At 40.2% G+C, this 15549-nt stretch overlaps 1 protein-coding gene across 2 annotated transcripts in view; it reads right to left on the bottom strand.

The window, feature by feature from the left end:
• LOC149793567 (uncharacterized) overlaps positions 1-15549 on the bottom strand; it is a 60284-nt gene that overhangs the window by 17278 nt on the left and 27457 nt on the right. The gene's annotated exons all lie outside the window — the stretch shown is intronic.

Below are 15549 nucleotides of genomic sequence, written 5' to 3' on the forward strand. Positions count from 1 at the left end.
TTCATTGATACAATCGCGTATTTTACTCAACAGGGTTTTATCGTTTATTAACGCTTTTGGTGTGTCCTTGAGGACTCTATCGAGATTAAACCTAATATTTTTCCGGGGCTTAATTGCTGCCAATCTCTCGAACTCATCCATATAATTAAAACAAGTATTTAAATGAAAGAATATAGTATAATGAATCACTGCAAATGGTTGATGATTGGGTCGACAACCCCGTGCAATAAATCATGTAGAGGTGAATTCTGCGGGTATCATTTACAAAGCGTTCGTAATGGTTCTCTTGGCCCCCTCCCGTGCTTGGTTTGCCACGTCGGTGTAAGAGGAAAATCACAGTTGTGTATCAATTGTGGCGGAAAGCGATACAGGGAACTAAAACGCTATTATGACAAGCGAATTAAAAACGCCGTCATTAACCCCACCGCCGACTTCGTCATCAAAACCCCCCAAGACTACGTTGAAAGATTCATAATTAAACCAAATAATAAATTAGACAAGTAGTATTATTATACAAATGGACCAAGAATTTCAGCCGCATCCCCTGCTCGTCAATTACGAGGCATCTCGCGACGGTATTGTTAGAAATCGTAGACTGAAGAAGCCGGTTGGATGGAAAAACAATCACGGGTATTTAATGTTTACTGCTGGAGGGAAAAAATATCTCTGTCACAGAATCATCTATGAATGTTTCCACGGATTGATCAAAGATACTCTCGTTATTGATCACATTGATTCTAATTATCAAAATAATAGACTGTGTAATCTGCAAGCCATCTCTCAGAGTGAAAATAGTAAAAAAGGCCAAACTGGTAAATACTCAAAGAAAGCAAAACCCGTAAAGTCATTTGATACAACAACTCACGAGGAAAAAATATTTCAGTCGATGAATGAGGCAGGAAAATATTTTGACATTTGTATCGCCTCAATACAATTTGTTGCAGAACGAATATATCAAACAGCGATCTCAAAAAAGACGGGTCATAGAATTCGATTTTCATATATAACATCAAAGGGAGATAACTCGTTTTGTGATAGCGTCGCATGACAAGAGTTACGTCCCTTGAAGTCTAATTAATGTTGCGTCCCTTGAAGTCCAATTAATGTTGCGATTAATTAATCATTTTACGATGAAAACTAATGAAATACACGCTATTATCTAACAGCTGTATTCTTTTTTTTAATGTTTTATTTGAGTATTTGGTTTCATTTAAATGCCGTGAAACACCATTAATAAGTATTTAAGGATTCAAACGATTCAAGGGAATTCAAATTAACACACACCTTGTGACTGACGCCGCTGTATTAGTCACTTTATATACAAGATGACTCGTTATAAGCCTGGGGCTTTCGAAAGCCAATTCAACTAATCAAAACTAACCCACGCTCTTGACCCGGGCGTGTGGTTGTCTTTTGTTCACAATCATGCAACCGGGTTAATTTAATTGGGTTGCTTTTGATTGGTTGAATTGGCCGTAGAGTTCCGCCCCGCCGTTTTATGTTTGTGCTGTCTTGTACCGTCCCATCATCCATCAATCATTTCATTGTAAATATATTCATCCTTAATTAAGTACATGTAGTGATGTCCCCCAAGCATATCTTCTGGGCGGTCTACGATGACGTTTGTCACCCTAGGCCTCCCTCCCGGAGATGTATGCTTTGGGGTTCCAAGATGTGAATGTCCTTAATTAAGTATATGTATATGCCTGTAATCTGCCACAACACTCGAGTGGAGATCTACGGCATTGTACTGTCCATGTATGCCTGCAATCTGCCACAACACTCGAGTGGAGATCTACGGCACTGTACTGTCCATACAAAAAACGGGGTCAAAAATGGCCCCAATAATTTTATTAAAATTTTTGATATTAGAAATAAGATGTTTTATAAGAATAATGAATATCGAAGACATCAATAATATATTAACTGAGATTTCAAAATTAAAAAATCAAGGAATTGAATTATCTGATGGTCTCGACAGTGAAAAAATATTATCCGATTATGAGATTATTAACGAACAGTCGAAACGGGGGCGTTTTACCCTGGCCCGCGAGTATTTTTTTATAAAACGATTACAACATACGATTAATGAGAACCTGTACCACAATGACGCAAATGCATTCATTGGACTATTTACTGCCGTTGAAATAATACGAAAAAAACTCGGACGTGTTTATGAACGACGCCGGGAGATTTCTAGTAAGATCAAAAACATTAGAAGGATTATAGACGAAAACTCCGTGGAGCTCCCGATGGTACACTCGGCGGAAAATTAGAAAATTGCGGATCAATTTACAATAATGGTAGGTGAATCACTTACTACTCGGCTAGCCAGAGAGCGGCTAGCAGCGCTTAAAAAGTTTATACCGTTACGAGACAGAGTGAGAGAGAAACTTCAAACGCGACAACAAATGCAAACCGATTTTACTGTTGGAAGCGAACAGTTATTTGCCCCGGTAACTAAAGCGACTAAGGATGTTACGGCGGCAACTGTACCCGTTCTTGGTGCGCTTGAAAAGATAGCGGCAGAGACAAAACAAACAAAAAGGTCTTTAGAAACACTCCCTGCAAAAATAGCGGCTGCTACAACACGGAGGCCACCACCACTCGCTATAACCGAACCACAAGAACCTTATGTTACAATGGCCGACGAAGAAGAACCAGGCGCCACCGCAAGAGAACCAGAAGAAGAAATACCCGAAGAAACACCAGAAGAAGAAATACCGGAAGAAAAAGAGGGGAATATACCCCGTATTGTACTCAAGAAGAGCACAATAGATCAAATTAGAGGCTTCAGCAACAGGGAAGAATTAATTAATTTTACTGCCAACAATTTTGCTAAGAACATACGAGATAAGAAGCATATCAATAGCGGTTACGAGAAAAATATAAAGTCGTTAAAAGACTGGGCAAGAATAGTGTATTTAGCAAGTAAACATAAAGATGCATTACCACATCGTAGTAAATCCGATTACGACGCATTCCACAAGGAAGTTAAGAGTATAACACCAAAAAAAGGAAAAGGATACCCTGTTGGTAAAGAATCCTACGGCGTTACCTGCCCTAATAGTGTTCTCAGTGATATATCACGGCTGGAAGTACTAATCGGAGGAAAACGAGCCGGAAATAACTCTCCGGAAATAATCAATGAGGCCGCTGATATTTGCAAGCGTTTATTTGCAGGCGGTATTATGGACATTAATGCATATCGAACGCTCATAGACGAGCTCGTGGATGATTAATTGGAAAACTGGTGTTTTTAATAAGGATGATCATACACTACAACCATGATAAACCAGTACTCGTCTACGTGGTAAACTCGCGATTGCCTGTTTACCGCGCGTACTATGGAGATGGTCTCGGTAGCACCATTGCGGGGTTATTTACAAGAATGGCTCCAAAAGTAGCGCCGTTAGCCAAACAATTAGGAATGAAGGCTATTGATGTTATTCGTGATAAGGGTATTAGTGCTATTGGAGATGTTGCCGGAAAGGCGCTTTCTGCCGCGCGAGACAAACTAATGTCGTTGGTGAAATCCAGGAGAAAAAAACAGAAACCACCGGTGATGCCATCAACGACAGTGATGCCTGCAAATGTCAGTAAAGTAATAAATAACGCCGTGGAAGAAAAATTAGAGTCGTTGGCGACGACTCAGTCGTTGGCGACGACTCCGTCGTTGGCGACTTCGCCATCCGCCGATGCGGCAACCAACGCGCTCATGAACGCGATAGCGGGGAGTGGTTTAAATTCAAAGAATTTACGACGAAAAAATCGCAATTGAAAACATCAACATGATAAATAATAGAATGTTTGCGCGTACCGCTGATCCCGCGTTTGATATGGATGCCCCAGTGCGCAGGGATGATTCTGTCCGTGATTATCAATATTATTCTTATTATGCAGCGCAACCCGACCTACGATCGCGAATTGAACTTCAGGTCCAAGATACCAGTAAATACTTTCTGCCGTGTGAAGCGTTTATCGAAATTGAGGGAGAACTCGTGACAAATGCCGCCGATAATACACCATACGCAGATGACCATCGTGTTCGAGTTGGCTTCGTCAACAACGGTATCATGGCGTTATTTGAGAGCGCCAGATATCTTATTGACGGGCGAGAAATTGAATCAATAGAACGCGAGGTTGATGTTGCAACGACGATAATTGGGTTGGCGAGATACTCGGATGATTATACAAGATCGGCGGGCCCATCTATGATGTTTGCGAAGGACACCACCAATAACGCTGACCATATTCAGTACATCAACGTGCTGGCGGAAAGAGATACCGCAACTGACCCACAGGCTGAAGCAGCCAATCCAGACCGCAGAGCAAGACCAGGTGCTAATTTTAATATTATAAAAAGCACCAACAATGATTACAATCTAGGATTCGCAGCACGAGTAGGAATGTTGCAAGGACCACGCCGACAGTTTTCATGCGCGATTCCACTCCATCACATATTTGGATTCTGCAGAAATGTCAGAAAAGTTGTCTATGGGGCTAAGCATACAATCGCGCTGACGCGAAGGGGCGATGATAACAATGCAATATGGCGTGCTGCTGGCGTCGCTGCCGGTAAAGTCATTTTAACTAAAATGGCATTGTGGATGCCGGTGCTGACTCCATCAGTTACCACGGAAGCACGATTGTTAGCATTTATGGAACAGGGAGGGAAATCGTTGTTGAGTTGGCTAGCGGTAACAACTGATGCTAAAGAGGATAACGTCGCCGATACGTTTACATGGCACCTGGCATCAAAACAGGGTGTTTCAGCCCCGCGTCATATATTCATAGCGCTACAGAATAGGGAACGATTGGGCAGTCAAGAACGCAGCCATATGATATTTGATCAATTAGGAGTCAGGGATGTTTCGCTGAGAATAAACGGACAACAGGAACCATCCGAGGATATACAGCTTAATTACGGCGACAACCATATCGCACGTGTGTACCATCGATTGCTGTCGTATATGGGTCGTGATCAAAACGTCGACACTGGTTTGCAAATATCACAACTTGATTTTAAAAACCTGTATCCGATTTATTATTTTTCACTGGAACATCTTGATTTAACGAGACAATCCGTCGTTGATATACACTTCCGAGCTCGTATAGCCCCGGGTGGTGTTAATTATAGAGCGGTTGCTGTCATTCTCAGCGATAAATCAATGCTGCTAGAAGGTGTTGGTGGACGAATGAGAATCGTTGATGCGCCAGTGGAAAACATGTAATTGAAAGCACAAAACGCGTTTACAATAAATGTCGTATAGTGTCGTCAGTGTAGAGTTGACTGATGGTCAAGTCAAGAAATTACGATCAAAGTCGGCTAAACAATGCGGAACCACAATAACGCTGAAGCCGTCGCAGATGGCGGGTGGTAATCATAAGATATCGTTGACGGCGCGTCAAATAAAACATTTCAATGATGCGATGAAGAATAAAAAGGGTGTTCAAATAGATTTTTCGGCCGCAGCAATTAAAAACATGGAAAAGACCGGTGGGATATTTCCGCTGTTAGCTGCGATTCCGGCATTAATTGCCGCGGCCGCACCAGCAGTGGCTAAGGCGGCGGCGTTAGGAGCCGTTGGTACCGCGGCGGGGATGGCATTGAAGAAGGCAACCGGGAAAGGCTACAAAAAAAAACGACCCGTAGCCGGAAAGGGTCTAAGACTACCGGGAACCCCGTATTCATGGTATTCGGGAAAGGGTCTAAGACTACCGGGAACCGTTTATTAACGCAGGAGTCAATGACTCCTGAGTCAATGACTCCCATGTCTAATTTTGATTTAATAGACGCCGCAAACGCGTTAGCGATAAAAAACTTCAGAGGTGTTTTTATGAGGGATCAATTACCGGCGGCCCCAAGGAATACTGAAACCGGTATAATTAACCTCGATGGGTCCTCCGGAGCGGGAACTCATTGGGTTGCATACGCGATTGATCCGCGTGCGATCGTCTATTTTGATTCATACGGGTTAGCCCCGCCGAAAGAGTTTATGCGGTATATCCGGGCGTGTTCAGCCCCGGCGTGTTCAGCCCGGGTTTTTTATTCCACGCTGCCAACACAGCAGTTAAGTGACCCACCGATATGCGGCCGTGAGGTATTGAACGTACTCGCGGCGATTTCATCATCGCGAAAACCACCTCATGTGGTTGTAAACGAATACACTAGTGGGGTCGTAGAGGCCCGGCGGGTTAATTAGAAACGTCGTTTTTTTCTACAATAACGATGATTGATATTTGGGGACGACCGGTTTCGGCGCTGAAAGAATCCACGGAAACGGCCGCCGCCGACATAAAAAAACTAATTGAGGATGAAATCGCTGATATGTTAAATTTAATCAGTGTTGACCCAGGCGAAATAGTTGTATTTCAAGACCGCCAGGGTAAATTGAAATCCGGTAATGTGTCACTGAATGATGTTTTAACACGACAGCGTGATGCCGCCGAGGACACTATCGCGTTATATACCGGCGACGGACGACTCAAACCGGGTGAACATATATCGGCGGTAACATTAGTCAAAGACGGTTTTATAAGGTTGGATAGATCGGTGACCGAACTTGACGCGCAGGTGAAAAAATCTGTCACCGAGGTGAAAAAATCTATCACCGATATACAACTCACTACCGCTAGTTTTTTCGGGACCCCGGCGGTAACCGAACCAAATCTTGCAGCAATAATGGGTGCTATTTTGGATTTTGCAACGCTGTCGGGCCAATTTGTCTCGTTACGGAAAAATGTTAACAGGATCGATGACAACTTTGATAAATTCTTTGGTAAAAAAAATACCAGACCGGATGAGATTACAACAACTATAAATGATATCACTGCGTATGGACAGGAAATAAAAACAATCAAACTTGATGTTGCAGAGAACAGAAATGGTGTAGTAGTACATGAGCGGGAAATAGAAATAATCGGCGCTAATGTTGCAAGGATCATAAATAATGTAGACTCGCATGGACGGAAAATAGAAACAATCAAAACTGATGTTACAACGATCATAAATAATATGGACACGCATACACAAGAAATAGGAATAATCAAAACTGATATTGAAGCGAACAAAAAGAGTGTAGACGCGCATACACAGGAAATAGGAACAATCAAAACTGATGTTGAAGCGAACAAAAAGGGTGTGGACGCGCATACACAGGAAATAGGAACAATCAAAACCGATATTGAAGCGAACAAAAAAAATGTAGACACGTATTGGCGGGGAATAGGATTAATCAAAACTGATGTTGCAGCGAACAAAAAAGGTATAGACGTGCATACATATGAAATAGGAACAATCAAACTTGATGTTGCAGCGAACAAAAAAAGTATGACCGAGAATACACGGGAAATAGAAACAATCAAAACTAATGTTGCAACGAACAAGAATAATATAGACGCGAATTTGCGGAGAATAGAAATAATCAAAACTGATGTTGAAGCGATTAAAGACGGACTACCGAGAATAACAGAGCAACTCGAAACTAATATTGAAGCGAACAAAAAAAATGTAGACGCGTATGGAGGGGAAATAAAAACAATCAAAACTGATGTTGAAGCGATTAAGGACAGACTACCTAGAATGACAGAGCAACTCGAAAAAATGAAAACACCTCATGGGATCATCGGCAGTGGCGTATACACGGTTCAATACGGATCATTCGATTGGACTCCTACGCGTAATGCAATAGATGTCACCGCAATTGTTAAGGGTATTTATCGATTGACATTGATTTCGGCGATGCAGTTCAGTATATCATCGCCGAGTTCATCCGGGTTTAACAATACAATATCAACAATCATCGACAAGGATACAATCGAACGGTTTATAATTAAAGCCGTTGATAGAAATCTAGCCGGGGCAAACATTACATGGTATGTGGAATTTGTAGCGAATCTAAGTAATTAAAAACACTAGTTCTTTTAAAATAAAAATGACCACCAAGGAAATTGAATCAGAGGTATCACCGACGTCACATCAATATCGATTCGATACCGCAAAAGAATTCTCCGCGAACTTGAAAACGCTTTCCGAACAATACCGTGCAAAAATAAAAAAATACCGCCGAAAAATAACCGCCATCGACGCGGTCGTGTACTCGGTGTCGGGTATAGTGGCCGGTACCGGTGTTATTTTATCCACGGTGACCACGATAGCCCCGATCGCTGTTCCAATCGCTGTCTCCGCGATGACAACAGTTGCTGGAGTCGCCAACGCAATCACTAGGAAGATATCATCGTGTTTTCAGAAAAAACTCAACGAGTATACAGTAAAACATCAAATAGTATCCGACGCATACTCGAAATTATCCGGGTTGATCTCGTTATCGATTGATAATTTGTTCGTATCCGATGTTGAATTCTCCACGATGGTCCAGTTATATAGCTCCGCGATGTCAAAAATCGAGGATTTTCAACTGGAAGCCGAAACCACCTGGTTGTTGAAATTAGACACTAAAGACAACAAATAATAATAATGTCGCTGAACCCCGAAGGGTTTCAATTACTTCAGCGGATCGCGGAGAACACCACTCCGGTACAAACAAATATGATATCAATAACGTCAACAAAACCCGAATTCAGTGTGAACTTCCCGTCGCCGGTTCCAGTGAAGGAAATAGCACTGGCAAAATTGCGAGTATATCACAGTTGGCCTAATATCCGAGCGGACGCATTTAACGGACAACAACCTAATAACTCGCTGGTTTTTGCACGGACAAATAAACCCGATGGGACCCCAGACTGGGAGGAGGTTACAATACCAACTGGGTCATACCAAATAGAGCAAATCAATAAAGAATTTCAACGCAGGATAAAATCGATCACAGGAAAGGAATCAAAAATCGCTATTACGGTTCATGAACCGACGTTATCGTCGACGATTGAAATAAGCACACCGGGGTATATGGTTGATATTTATAACAGTTCAATAAGAACCATACTAGGATGGCCTGAGAATCCACCCGCGGACACCCCCCCATCAACTATCCTCAGACACGATAACGGAGATGGTGGTAGGCATATTGCTCCATACAACGTAAATATTGCATCGGTGATAGCGATTAATCTAGTGTGTGATGCTATCGAAGGAAGTTACCAGGTAGATACCAAGCAATCAAATCAGGCTCAACAGGGATATATCCTTTATTCGTTTTCACCAACAGCCCCTCCGGGATTTTTAATCGTTGAGAGTCCGATTAATCCGGTCTATATGCGATGCCATGATCGGTTTTTAACGAGAATTAATTTTAAAATTACCGATCAGTCAAATAACCTAATTGATCTGCAAGAGGAGGAGTTAGTGATCACTCTGTTTGTAAGATCATAAAGACTTTCATTGTAAATAACCACTTAGCAGCAGAGGGGGCAATGACATCGACGCGGTCGTCGACGTGCTTACCGGACGCTGACGACGCTGGGGATCGACGCGCAGAAGGTGTTAATTAAACCAAATGACGTTTGGACGATCCCCCAACGACGTCGTCGTTTTTTTTTTACCAGGCGCTGACGACACTAGATCGTTGAGTTGCAGAAAGTAATAATTAAGCAAAATAACGATTGGACAAAATGTCCGATTCGCCCCCTCTGCTGCTAGAATACCTTTTCAAAAGGAAGTAGAGATGACGAAATAAAATACTGTGTTTGCTCCTAACCTCTATTATCATGTTGTTTGGACCGAAGTCACCAACACCCTGTCCCCAGTGGTAGTCATGCAAAATTTTAAAAGCCCATAACTACAAACCAGGGGAGTCCGGGCCATGATATTTGCATATGATTACAAGATTTTATTGTTTACAAACCAAACACACTGAATACATCAGAAAAGTTTTGTTCAATATATTTGGGTGGAACTATTATGAACAATATTCCAACTGAAAAGAATCATGGCTATTTCAAATTTCTCATGGCAGCCATTTTCGGTTATAAAACATTAAAGTTGAGCGTGGCTAATAAAATATGTATTTTAACTTTTCAACAACAACCAATTATAATGTACATGTGTATATGCCAACATGAATAGACAAAAACCACCTTAGCTCTTTTCAACCAAACATAGAAACAGAAACAAAAAAATATTCAAAACACATTTGGAAATATGCCAGCTATCAACATAGGGACATACGAACAATTAATACAATTACTAAAAGGTTACTTCGTGTAGCAGCCTCTCCTCAGCAAAAGATGCAATGATTGCAGTTGATCAAGCTCTCATTTATGCACTGATGGAGCTGGAGTGAATGTTCGGATTCCTCAACTTTACGTCCTCCGAACTTTCTGAAGATCTCGGGACAACCTATTCAAGAATCAGGATTGGTAAACGTATGGATACAGAATTGAAATTTGGGATCAATTTTACACAAAAGAACATAGCCAAAAAATAGTTTGCAAAGGGAGTACGTGTACATAACCTCACACTGGAAACTGTGGTTACTACTGCTTGCACAACTCTTGTCATATTTAAAGGAGCTGGAACTTGGGCTGAAGGAGGATTTACTTAACGGAGCACGATGGACGACGCATTCCATTATGATGCTTGTGCGACAACTTTGGCATCAACAGGATCATGATTGAATTTATATTCAGCAAAGAGGAAGACGTGAACTTTCAATTCAGGTGACAGTATATAAAGATGATCTGCATACAGCTTATGTTCGTCAGAGTCTCTGTTAGCCTTACATTCTTGCTTTTTGGCAAATGCTTCCATGTGTTCATCTCTATGAGAGTACTAACACTGCCATGTGGGGTTAAGTGTACTTGGCTGAGACGAATAAGTATACCTGATGAGGTCAGCTTCGTGATCGACAAAGGTAACTTTGTTAGGAAGGTATCAGTGTCAATTTTAGGATGGGGGAGGCGGGCAAAGTAAAATTCACAACAGACGTTTCTAATTAAAATCCGGGCGTACTGCCCACCCTATTCAGACTCCCGTTGACCAAATATTCGACAAAGCTGACACTGACCTTAGTCAGGAGTAATTAATGCACCAGCGTTACAATTTATAAATACGGAAAAACACGCCAGCATTGAACAGATGAGAAGGGTTACTTCATATAGTAACGTGTTTTGCATTGCATCCAGAACGACAGCAATGTTTATGGTCGATCATGATGACCAAATTATTCACAATGAAACCACACCAGCCAGAATGAAATGAGACAGTAAAAACTAAGATACATTGTGTCAATTCTTTAGAAATTTAACATGTTTGCACCAGACAAGTCCTATGATGTTCTCCTGAATATTGACATTAATGATTTGGCGGGAAAGACTCGTCGTCTCTGATGATGGTCATATAGAAGTCAAATTCAGAGACCCCTGCGCAAGTCATATGTACTGACATTGTCATGACGGTATGGATTAAAAGCTGAAGCCAAGGGAAATGATCTCCTATAAAGGCAGACATGAATATACTTCAGTGCCTCATCACTGCCTACCATGTTGGCAGGAAGATGAATCTACACAGACGTTACAATACGAGCTGATGACTGTGACAAATGCCCTTGCATAACCAAATGACAGTTAATTGACGGGCAACAAAACTTTCTATCCAGTGTGATGACCAAGGCTGAAATCTGTCCACCACAGACTATCGTCGATAAAGCATCCTAGCTGGCGATAGATGGCCAAGCCCTAGTAGTTTCGCCTCAAAACCCGAATGAGTCACGAACATTGATGAACTGACAGATGCATTTGGGGAACCTTTTGTACAAACCGGAAAACCCACTGACATGACTGATGTTACTTTCTATCAGGTTAGAGAAGTTTCAGGACAAACAAAACACTTTCATTTGATCAGTGGCATAGTGAAATATAGGTCTGTACCAGTCCCTTCCAACTGGTCAGACTTTATAGTCGTGCAAGCCAACAAGGCAGACATAACACGCATCCTCTAATGCCATTTGGTTGCAAATGTTATATCAGATAATACACAGATGGTTGCCAGAGAATTCCAGAGAGAATACGATCTACAAACATCCAACCCAGAACTTGGACATTCAAAAGCGCCAGGCCAACAAAATGGGGCATTATACCAAGCTTGCCAGGCTTAGTACATATATGCAAACCAGTGCAGGAGTTGTTGTATCTGCACGTAACACATATATGTTGATACTACTGGTAGCAGATTGTCACAAGACGAAATGCAAAATGATGCTGATGAAGGAATACATCCCATAGTGTATCTGTGTGTGTGATTTGGATTTTTAAAGTAGCATTAACAATTTTGTTGTCGTATCTCTATGATGTCTGCAGTGTAGCAGTTTATCGTGATGTCTAGCGCTGGGGCATGCAGCAAACATGTAGCATGATGTCCCACCCAGTCACCTTATTCTGACGGCAGGCTGACCAGTCCTAACACTAACCTCTTAATGCTGAGCGCCTCGCGTGGCAGCTGTTAGTACCAATTTTATAAATCTTTGCTATGACTCGGCCTGGGTTCCAAAACACGACCTCCCCCATCCTAGGCGGACGCTCTATATTCATGATAATTATAGTCTCAAAACATAAAATAAGAAAGTAGCAAACAAAATATTAGGCTTTATCATACCATAATCCTTTGGAAGTTGTGGTTTACCAAAATGTCCTCAAAATACCTTATATCCATTATGCAGGAGCATATCTGAAAACGTATCCTTGTCTAAAGGCCACCTCTTGTAAGCCAAATGACAGCTCAATAAAGGAAACTATGGGTATTTTGCCGAACCCTTTTTGTAATAAACTTGCACAAGACGAGAATAAGTTTCACCCTCACATACCCTAAAGCCCCGTGTTACAGCTTGAAATGTTAATTACATTGTCTATAATACTTTATCTTTAGCTTGGCGATATTATGGACATAAGAAATGAACTTAACCCGAGATCAAAATTTAAAGACAAGTCTATAAAAACGCCACGAGAAAACATCAAATCATGATGCATAGCAGTAATGTTTCTTACTATCGTTAAGACTTTTGCGTCACAGACCAGACACAAAAATAACAATGCTCACCTTTTATCTTGAAGTGAACACTGTGAAGTTGATATATTAAACACACGCGTCTTTCTTTTTTGTAAATGTTTATCAATTTTCATACCAATGTCTTCGTGGGTATCAGAATTTTAACCGCCACGTCAAAAATAGTTATGACCTTGACCTGTAACTTTAGACTTCAACTAACTGCATAACACTCCATGTTTGCAAGGAATAAACAGAGTATCACCAGGCCAATACGCTGGTTTCAGTAAACCTTTTGTGTAGAATACATTTGGATGACTAGAACAATATTACATGTGTATGTGTGAACTACTTTCGCACATTGATTATATCTATTTTGTAACAAACATGTAGGTGGTTTGAATGACCTTGTTTTCACGTATTATGATTGATGGCTCTTGAATGGTATTGTTTTCATGTAGGATGATTGCTTGATAGAATAGTATTATTTTCACGTGGGATAATTGCTGGTTTGAATGGTATTGTTTCCACGCTGGATGATTGCTGGTTTGAATATCGTTGTTTTCATGTGAGATAATCGCTAGTTTTAACGGTATTATTTTCACGTAGGATGATTGCTGGTTTGAATGGCATTGTTTTTACGTGGGATAATTGCTAGTTCGAATGGCATTGTGTTCACGTGGGATAATTGCTGGAACAAAAAGAACATTTAGCGTAATCTAAAGCATAGGTTGCATATTTTTTATCAAAGTAAGATACAAGAAAGATATGCATTAGCTTGGTGTTTTGAAACATTATGACTATCATTGTATAAGAAATATTTCATGTATTTTTAAATTTAAGATAAAAACAATATGATTGGTTAGCACAGTAAACCATAAACATCCTGTTCATGATATAAGAAACACCGAATATAAATTTAAATATATCTGAATTAATGCATATAACTTATAATGCGGTTGACGTGGTTATATAGAAAATGGCGTAAGCTCCCACAAAGCATTCCTTCAAAATAGGGATAAAGCTACTTGTAGAGTTAACCTATCGTAGATATATTAAATAATTAAATGGACTATTGGACTACTTTATGATGAAAGCAGTTATTACAAATATGATACGTTTAGAGTGAATATAGCTTATTGTCACTCAATACAATGAATTATCCACACTTGCCTTTTTGTGACAATTCGACAAATAGTGTTCTCTTCGGTGAAAACGTAACTGTAATGTAGTATGATTCACATGTGATAATGTTTTAAACTGTTTAATCACATACACAAATTAAATAGAAAAAGTTAACCTGAAGCTTTTGTCCTCGTTCTAAGGAATTCATCATCAGATTGATTTAATCTCTATTCACTGAAAACATCGCCAGAGGGAATGGTGAGTGATATTAACCTAAATATGCTGCAGGTTGTAACGGTTCGGGTCTCTGTTCAGCGCATATTTGTGGCACATCCAGAATATTTGCCCTGGCCATACTCTATCTCAGGACTCAATAAAATCCCAAGATTGAGAACAAGCTTCCACAAACCCACGCTGAGGAGGGAAGTAGGCAGTTACAACCTGCCGTATGACTGGGACAATTTGGTAAAATCACTAACCAGCCTGGATCAGCTACAGTGGTGAACTTGAAAAAAAAAGCATTTTACACCAACTGCCTTTGCAATAAATAACCTGCTTATGTTAATCTGCCTTACAGCAACAAACCGAACCAAACTAATGTTTCTCATTTTGATGACACATTATGTATCGCAGTTATTGTTTTATTGTCAAGATCGTGATTGCTGCTCAGTTTTTGTTTACCCGTTTTCTTCGCATTGATTCTAATGCCTTTTGAGATAGGGCGATAAGACTTAGTTACTTTCGGTGTTTGCAAAGTAAGTTTAAACTGTATATAAAATGTCACTATCAGAGTTAATTATTATGTAATTGTATGACTCTATCACAAAAGGTGAGGTAAAGATTGCTCTTGTCAATGAATTTTATTCTCTTTAAAAATATATGATGGAAATATTTAGCACTTTATGTAGCTTCAAACGCGGCCATTTGTCGATATCGTATCGCAAGCATGTCAATCAGCTGATAACAACCTTTATGGTGTTTTTTTTATTATTTAAAATTAGCTATAAGCTTAATGTGATCATTTAAATAAGGACTATTTGTGAGTACAGATACATAATAGTTAAGTTTTCACTGTTGCCAACTCGCTATTTAACGTGGAGTTCAAACTATATCTAGTATAATACAATACTTATAAAACATTTTTACAATTTTAATCAACGCAGAGGCAGTCAAATGAAATAAAATGAAATAGTCAAAACCAGTTTACAAACTAAACTCCTGGGGAAATCATTAGCGTTTAACGACCACTCACACATTGTCTTACCATGATTTGGATTTCCGATGTTCTTTTAGTAAATATTTCATGGGATAAAAAAAAACCGACCTGCATATTTTCCTCGATATTTTTTAAACCGGATCATTCACTGATCATAAAAGTTTTCTATGTTTTTCTCTCCTAACTGTTTTCAATATTAGTATAGAAATAACTAATTTCCATAAAAATATGAACATTTGGATTATGTGGAATCTTAGCTGTGTAAAAGAAA

Source organism: Sinohyriopsis cumingii, chromosome 8 (genome assembly GCF_028554795.1).
Source record: "Sinohyriopsis cumingii isolate HCF-2022 chromosome 8, ASM2855479v2, whole genome shotgun sequence".
Classification (NCBI taxonomy): Eukaryota; Metazoa; Mollusca; class Bivalvia; order Unionida; family Unionidae; genus Sinohyriopsis; species Sinohyriopsis cumingii.